Below are 8,416 nucleotides of genomic sequence, written 5' to 3' on the forward strand. Positions count from 1 at the left end.
GGGAGGATGGGTGGGGGCCCGCGGGGCACGGACCGGAAGGCGCACAAGTTACAGAATAAGCCGCCCAGGCGCCCTCTCCTCGCACCCTGACAGCTGAGGGTCTGCCTGGGAGAAACGGGAAGCGGGGACCCCGGTCAGAGGGGGGGGGACGCGGGCCTTCGCTGGGATTTCCCGTGAATTTCGTTTGGTTTTCTCTGAAGTTGTTTCTTGCCTTGATTGTAGCAATAGCGCTAACATGGTTTCACATTCAGGACGGTGCCTGAATGCTCACTGAACCCCCTTTGGCAAATCACTGTGGTTCTGAGGGCGGACTGGATTCATTTCCATTTGGAGAAAATCTGCCACTGAAATGGTTTTTAAACTTAAAGCCATACTCAGGGGATAAGCCATGAATGTCAGATACGTCCACCATGACAATGGAATCGATAAAGTAAATGAACTCGGGAGAGGTTACAGTGCACCGAATCGTGTCACATACGTGCTGTCATTTGTGATCGGGGCCGCCTCACACAGACCCACAGTGTTCCCACCATGTTCCCCACGTGGATTGCGGGCCCCTCTCAGCGGCCGGTGTGGCTGTTACAAATCCCGCTACCTCCTGTGCATCGGGAGCCACAAATCACCTGAAGATGCAACCAAAGGGATGATTCTCGCCCCTGGAAACGCCCCTGGAAATGCAGGCGCCATTGCATGCCTGCAATGGGGAAGAATTTGACACCCTCCCCCTTTTTTTTAACCCAAGCACTCCTGGGTTTGAAACAGCGTTAGTTTCCAGTATCCTCACGGCCACAGACCTTCATGGCAGCAGAAGCCGGGACGTGGGTCTTAGGGCGTGAGCGTGAGGGGAGCAGCAGTCCCTGGGGAGTGAGCGGTGGTCACCGTGACGATGGGTGCTGGGTGTGTTAGGTGCCCCCGAGCAGCACGGAGAGCCAGACCCCGCGTGGCAGAGGGCCGCGTGTTCTTTAACACGTTTATGTACGTGCGTGTTTTCTCGGGCCGCTGATGCAGGCTCTGTACCGGCCATGCGGCCCACAGGGGCTCTCGCCAGCCAGGGAGGCCTGGCCGCACACTGCCGTTGGTCACGGGAGCTGGCCCCCGGCCCGGCGCTCACAAGCTGCCTGAACTTTGGATCTGTGGAGCCATCCACCCCCAAATCGTGAAACAATCTAGTCAGCGAGGGCGGGAAGCCGAGAGCAGCACCAACCTGAGCCCATGGCCCGGACTCCCCGCCCGGAGGAGGCAGCCGGCCTTTCTCTGTCCGTTACCGAGAAGAGGGAGAAAAACGCCCAGGAATGGAGGGCGCCAGGGGCAGTGTTAACACGTGGCACCTGGGGCCCTGCAGCGAACAATGGCCGGAGGGTGCGCAAAACCAAAGCAACCTTTGTGGGCCTGGATTGGTCTCCGGAACCTCGCACGCTCGCCCAGCTGGCCTGTGCGGCTCAGTGGTTGGGCGTCCACCCACGCACGAAGGAGAGAAGGTTCCGTTCCCCGTCAGGGCACATGCCCGGGTTTTGGGCTCGATTCCCAGTGGGGGCATGCAGAAGGCAGCCAATCAATCCATGTTCCTCTCTCATCAGTGTTTCTCTCTCTCTCCCTCTAAAAGTCAATAAAAATATATATATTTTAAAAGAATCTAGCACCGTTGGTTATGGTTACATAGACTTACTGAAATCTAACTGTTGAATGATTGGGGTGAGGTCCAGTGCAACTGCCCAGCACCCCTCTATGGGCAGTGAGGGGCAGTGGGAGGCGGTGAGGGGCGGTGGGGGACAGTGAGGAGTAGTGGGGGACGGTGAGGAGCAGTGGGGGGCGGTGAGGGGCAGTGGGGGGCGGTGAGGGGCAGTGGGGGGCGGTGAGGGGCAGTGGGGGACGGTGAGGGGCAGTGGGGGGCGGTGAGGGGCAGTGGGGGGCGGTGGGGGGCGGTGGGGGACGGTGAGGGGCAGTGAGGGACGGTGGGGGGCGGTGGGGGGCGGTGGGGGACGGTGAGGGACGGTGAGGGGCGGTGGGGGACAGTGAGGGGCAGTGAGGGGCAGTGGGGGACAGTGAGGGGCAGTGGGGAGCGGTGAGGGGCAGTGGGGGCGGTGAGGGGCAGTGGGGGACAGTGAGGGGCAGTGGGGAGCGGTGAGGGGCAGTGGGGGACAGTGAGGGGCAGTGGGGGGCGGTGAGGGGCAGTGGGGGGCGGTGAGGGGCAGTGGGGGACGGTGAGGGGCAGTGGGGGGCGGTGAGGGGCAGTGGGGAGCGGTGAGGGGCAGTGGGGGACAGTGAGGGGCAGTGGGGGACAGTGGGGGGCTGTGGGGGGAGGTGGGGGACAGTGGGGGGCTGTGGGGAGCGGTGAGGGGCAGTGGGGGTGGTGAGGGGCAGTGGGGGGCGGTGAGGGGCGGTGGGGGGCGGTGAGGGGCAGTGGGGGACAGTGGGGGACAGTGAGGGGCTGTGGGGGACAGTGGGGGCGGTGATGTGGACAGAGGATAACACTGCCAGGACCTGAACACCAGCTGTGTGCCCAATCCGCTTTAACCAGATACCAAAACCATCGCATTAGCACCAGCCCCGGGGCAGCTTCCGATATCTGCTCTGTGACAAGGGACAAAGAGGATTGAAAGGGGCCTCTGGGCCTGGGGGGCCTGGACAGAACACGCAGGAGCCAGGATTATACACACGCTCACGGCTGCGGTGGGCACTGACCTTCGCCCAGGCTCCCGGCCGGTGGGAGGGAGGCTGAGGGTGTTGGCTCCGCTGGATGGTCATGGCAGATGATCATGGCAGATGAGGGTGGTGCGGGAGAGGCCCTGGCTTACTGCCCACAGGAGGAAGGGACCCTAATTGCGAACACATTAGGGCACCACACACTTGACTTTGAGTTTCTCAGCGCCTCCCAGGCTAATGCTGGCTGCGAGCACCTGGCTCCAGTCCAGTCCTTACCCAGAGCTTCTTTTGGAGGAAAAGGGAGAGGGGGGAGGGAGAGAGATGGAGAGGGGGAGGGAGAGGGGAAGGGAGAGAGGGGAGGGAGAGAGAGGGAGAGAGAGAGGGAGAAGGGGAAGAGGGGGGAGGAGAAGAAAAGAGGCGCTGAGTGAAGGGGAGCGCCCACTTCCGTTCTACACCCTCTTGTGGGCATTGTCAGCGTTTTGTGGTCTCCGTGAGATTTCAGTATGAAAACAACTCCGCGTCTAAATGATCAGGAAAAAGGCGCAGACTTTTTATAAGTGAAAATGCTTTGGTTCAAGTCACAGAAACACGGAACCCAGACTGTCTCAGAACCCCCTTGTGTGACTGATGAAGGGGATTTCCCCAAACGGGGCTGCACCGGGGCTGCAGCAGGAGAGGCCCCGTCTCGCCTCCCGCCTCTCAGTGCTGCCCCCGGGGTGCTGGTGGCCTCGTCCCAGGTGGGCCCTCCCCCCGGACCCCCGGTGGGCCCTCCGCCCCATCCCAGGTGGGCCCTCCGCCCCATCCCAGGTGGGCCCTCCGCCCCATCCCAGGTGGGCCCTCCGCCCCATCCCAGGTGGGCCCTCCGCCCCATCCCAGGTGGGCCCTCCGCCCCCATCCCAGGTGGGCCCTCCGCCCCATCCCAGGTGGGCCCTCCGCCCCGATCCCAGGTGGGCCCTCCGCCCCGATCCCAGGTGGGCCCTCCGCCGCAGATCCCAGATCCCAGGTGGGCCCTCCGCCCGGATCCCGGATCCCAGGTGGGCCCTCTGCCCGGATCCCGGACCCCAGGTCAGCCCGGAGCCCCAGGCCACCTGCCCCCCTCCACCCCGCGGCATGGCTTCTCCAAATCTGAACCAAGATCCCCGAGTCGAGCCTCATTGGCTGTGACGGGCCTGGCTGTGGCCCGGTGCTCACTCTTGAGCCAATCAACGTGGCTGGGAGGCGGCCCATCGTGATGACTCGGCCAATCGGAGCTGCGCCTGCCTCGGGAGGTGGGACCTATCCCGTGGGAACGGCCGGCCGTGGGAGCGGGAACCGGAGCGGACTCGGGCCACAGCGCCCGGCCCGGCCTCCCCACCGCAGCCTGGGCCTCGGAACGTCTGACCGGCGGCGGCGGGCGCGGGGAGGCCGCCTGAGACGCCAGTGAGGCCAGAGCCACGGCCGCGTGTCTGTGCGACGGCGCCATCGCCGGTCTGGACCCTAAAGCGGGGGAGCGGGGCTCAGGTCCCCGCATTTCCACGCTCCGGGGCTCTGCCAGCCACCCCGCCTCCGGCTCCACTGGGGGCGAGCGGAGTTACCTGCTCCTGGGGACCCGGGTCCGAGGCTGACAGCCCGGCTGGCCCCGCCTGCTCCCCCGCGGTCACCAGCCGGCCTGGGGGCGGGGGGCACGTGGGGACCCACAGGGTCCGCCTGGCTCTTCTCCAGCCGGAGGGGCGGCCCCACGGACACGCCCTGCCCAGCCGCGATCACCGTGCGTTTCCATCCGGGTTAAGTGTCTATTCGGAGCGGGAAACCATTCCCTGTGGTCGGACGGCCTCTCCCCAAACCAGGTCTCCAGACACGATGGGGCCAGGCTTGGGTTCGGCTCTTTGTTCCGCTGCTGCAGAGCCCGGGGTGCGCCTGGGGTGCCTGCCTTAGCTCTCCTCGGGGTGCCCCCAGGGGGTGAGGCAGTGAGGCCCCTGCCTGCTCCTCCCCAGAGGCTCTCTCTCTCACCTCCTCCGCTCCTCCCATCCCCTTCGCCTTCCTTCCGGCACCCCCTCCCTGTCACCCACCTCTGCTTCTCCCTGACAGCTGCTGTTCCCAGACCCACGGACCCTTCGCCCTCCCCGGGCCTCCTCAGGGCGGCACACCTGCAGCTGCTGGTGGCCGTCCCTGTCCTCGCTCTGCCGTCTGTGGCTCTGAGGGCGAGGCCGTCTCTGGTTTCAGGCCTGGGCCTGCCCAGTCCCCGGGGAGGAACGAAGCGCTCCGGCCTGGGGTCGGGGTGGGGAGAGGTGACAGAGGCACGGGAAGTCCCGCCCCGGGCGCTGTGGCGTTTCTCGGCGTGCATCTAACACCAAGGTACCCTGCTTCTGTGATGGATTCCTATCTTGAATCCCCATTTTTATCTAAATGAGAAAATCATCCGCCTTCTATTCGGGTAACGTTCTTTCTTGCAACAATCCTGGGCTGATCGTGCAAAGACACCACGAACCCTTTGCAACATTAACAACATGAACATGTCCCGGCGAGTGCTTCTCTCTAACCACTAGGCTCTCCCCGGCCCGGGGGGAGGAGGGCGCCTTGCTGGTTACCTCACCTCCGACGTGGATCTATTTCGGGGGAACTGGCAGCGGCCGTGGCCTTGGCCGCTCGGCTGGATCTGTTTCCAAATCTTAAAGTGGAGTCAGATTCCCTAGGGCCGCCCAGAGTGCCGCCGTCAGCCTTCTCGTCCCGGGCGCACGCCAGCTATTGCTGACATTCGGCGGCTCACCAAGCCAATCTCATAAAAAATAGCTAATTCTTATCTCGTCACTGTTGACCTCGTGGCTGTTGACATTTCTGTTATTTGACCATCGAGGGGAGCAGAGGCCTGTGGCCTGAGGAAGCGGCCCGGCGCTGCGTGTGTCAGACGCGCTGGCGGCACCGGGTTGGACGTCGCCGGCCTAGGGCGTGCTGTGGGTGCTCAGTGCCTGTGGGTGAGCTGCGTGGTGAGGGCGAGCTGCCAGGGGGTGAGGAGCAAGTCGGGCGAGGGAGACTGGGCCCGGGGTCCAGACCATAGATCACGGTTCTGGTCCTGCAGGGCCTTCACTTTGAGACCTGCCGCGATTCTACGTCCCCTCCCTCGGCCTCCGCGCCCCGTTTATAATGTGGAGTAATCGGCACCTCAGGGCAGGAGAAGGCTTCGCGCTGTGGTACAGGCAGCACTGCTTCTGTACCCAGAGTTCTCCAATAGCGTTAACCCAGGGGACCTCTGTCCACAGGCTCATCTCGGCTAATATCCGCCGCGGGAGAGTCGGGCACTGCCATGCCGGCGGGGATGATTAGCTTAAACCACTTCCAACATCAGCAAAACACGTTTGCTGCCACACTCCAGCCCGAGGACGCAGAGACGACTTCCTTCAGAACGTGTAAGAAAAGTCAAAGCACGCATATCCAGGTTTTAGAATTCCTCGTTTGGTTCTAACCTGTGTCCTCTTCGATAATCCGTTAGCATGTTGTTGACACGGTCTGAAGGGTTGGACAAGGAAATGGATAACCTGTGGCATGAAGATGTTTAAAATGCATCTTCTATGCCCTGCGTGCGTAACAGGTTTCCCAGTCAGCTCTTGTCCATCTTTGCACGGAGAGGTGTATCACGTATACAACAATGCTTTCTTCATAAACCCTGTGCTTTGATCCGGGTTTAGGTTAGCGATGCTGCCCTACCCGGTTGGGCTCAGTGGATAGAGCGTTGACCTGCGGACTGAAGGGTCCCAGGTCCGATTCTAGTCAAGGGCACATACATGCCCGGGTTGCAGGCTCGATCGATCCCCAGTCGGGGGTGTGCAGGAGGCAGGCGATCAATGATTCTCTCCCATCATTGATGTTTCTCTCTCTCCCTCTCCCTTCCTTTCTGAAATCATTTAAAACAACAACAACAACAACAAACATATAAGCTAGCAATGCCCATGTTCTAACCAGAGCTCAGCACCACTCGGCTCCCCACAGCCGCTCTGGACCCTGCTTTTCACAGGATGCTTGCTGGGCGTTCCCACTGTCAGACCAGGGGACACAAAGTGCTGGCGATGTTTGGACAAACCGCACGAGGCCCCAGTTACTGCCGATGAGACATGGAGCCGATGCACTCTCCCTGCCCTCCGGTAGGCATTAGGCCATGTGACCTTGACTCAGTGTTTCAGAATCGGTGTCATTCTTGGATTGACTGTAATGACTACAACAAATGTAACCCTTACGAACTGATAGTCACCGGCTTTCTGTGAATGTGTTGATTTTTTTACACCTTCAGGGTTAGCATATGGGCCAATAAAAAAATACGTTTTTATTGATTTCAGAGAGGAAGGGAGAGGGAGATAGAAACATCAATGATGAGAGAGAATCATGGATCAGCTGCCTCCTGCACGCTCCCTATTGGGGATGGAGCCTGCAACCTGGGCATGTGCCCTTGACCGGAATCAAACCTGGGACCCTTCAGTCCGCAGGCCGACGCTCCATCCACTGAGCCACACCAGCCAGAGTGCCAGTCCTTGATTTTTGAGCCCCAGAATAGTATTAACCAGTGTGAGTCATCGAAGGGAGCTAGTCACTATTTTTGATCACATTCCTATTTATCTTCAAAAGATCCATGGTAACTGAAAATAGGTAATACACTGGGAATAAAATTTTGAAGATGATTCCAGAAGAGGAGGCTGACTGTCTAGAACCAAGGACTCGGGTAAATCATTGATTCCTGACGACCTTTCTCAAGGTCCTTGACCGAGGGAACAGGTCCCAGGGCCTGAGGTCAGCAGTTTCTAGCTGAACCCAGGCCAGGTGGACCTGGGCGCCAGGCCGGCCAGGACTCTGCTCGGCGAGCCCCGATGTAAGGGGACCAGAGAGGACCCGCAAAACCATGGCATTGCCAGTGAGGCCGGTGGAGGAACTTCTTCGCCAGAAGGCCAGGCCTTCGGCCTCATTCTAGACCCGGAGCCTGCTTTCACGGGTTAAACTTCAGTTAAGAACACCGTGTGAGGGCAGGGCTAACAGGACTGTCCAGAGCCGAGTCCAGGACTGAGGTTTCTCATGCAATGACCTCTGTGAAAGGTTAAAGTCGGCGGTGCGGGCGCGGGCAGGTAAACAGCCATCTCAGACGGTGACGAAAGAAAATTGAGTTTATTTAGGGAAAAGGGGGTGGGGGTGGGACATCCGAAGGGAATATGCCTCCAAGTTCTCTCACTGTTTAGGTGAGTTCCAGAGCTGCAGAACCCAAAACCGGATGCAATAAGAGTGTAGACAGGAGCAGAGCAATGGCGATGGGCCAGGGATGGGCAGAAAGGCGCGATGCTTAGCAAGGGGGAATATGGGAAAGCAAGAACCTCGCCCCAGGGTAGCCTCCTCCCCCAGCATGCCACCGGTCCTGCAGCTTCGACCCCTGACCTTTCCTCCCTAAAGATCACATCTCGGCCTCAGTTGTATTTCAGCTCCCGGCCCAGAAAAGCAGCAAAACCAGACACGTGACCAGCTGCATTGACTAATGACCCGGCCCTGGCCCTGACCAATCGGTGGAGGCCCTGACGCTGACAGAGCACCCTGGGAGCTATGGGACCTCTGTTGAGACCCTCCCCTAACACCTGCCCTCCGCTTCCCGCCTGCAGGAGGGAGAGGAATTCGCTCAGGATGGAGGGCCCAGCGTGCAGGCTCTCTCCAGGGAGCACGCCCGGTCCTTCCCCACAGGCACGTGTCCCCCACCCTTAAGGCCCCCTGAGACTTGCCACCAGGGGAGCAATGGGCAGTGCAGCTCGTCCCGGGCTCACCCCGACCC

Source organism: Eptesicus fuscus, chromosome 12 (genome assembly GCF_027574615.1).
Source record: "Eptesicus fuscus isolate TK198812 chromosome 12, DD_ASM_mEF_20220401, whole genome shotgun sequence".
NCBI classification, from domain to species: Eukaryota; Metazoa; Chordata; class Mammalia; order Chiroptera; family Vespertilionidae; genus Eptesicus; species Eptesicus fuscus.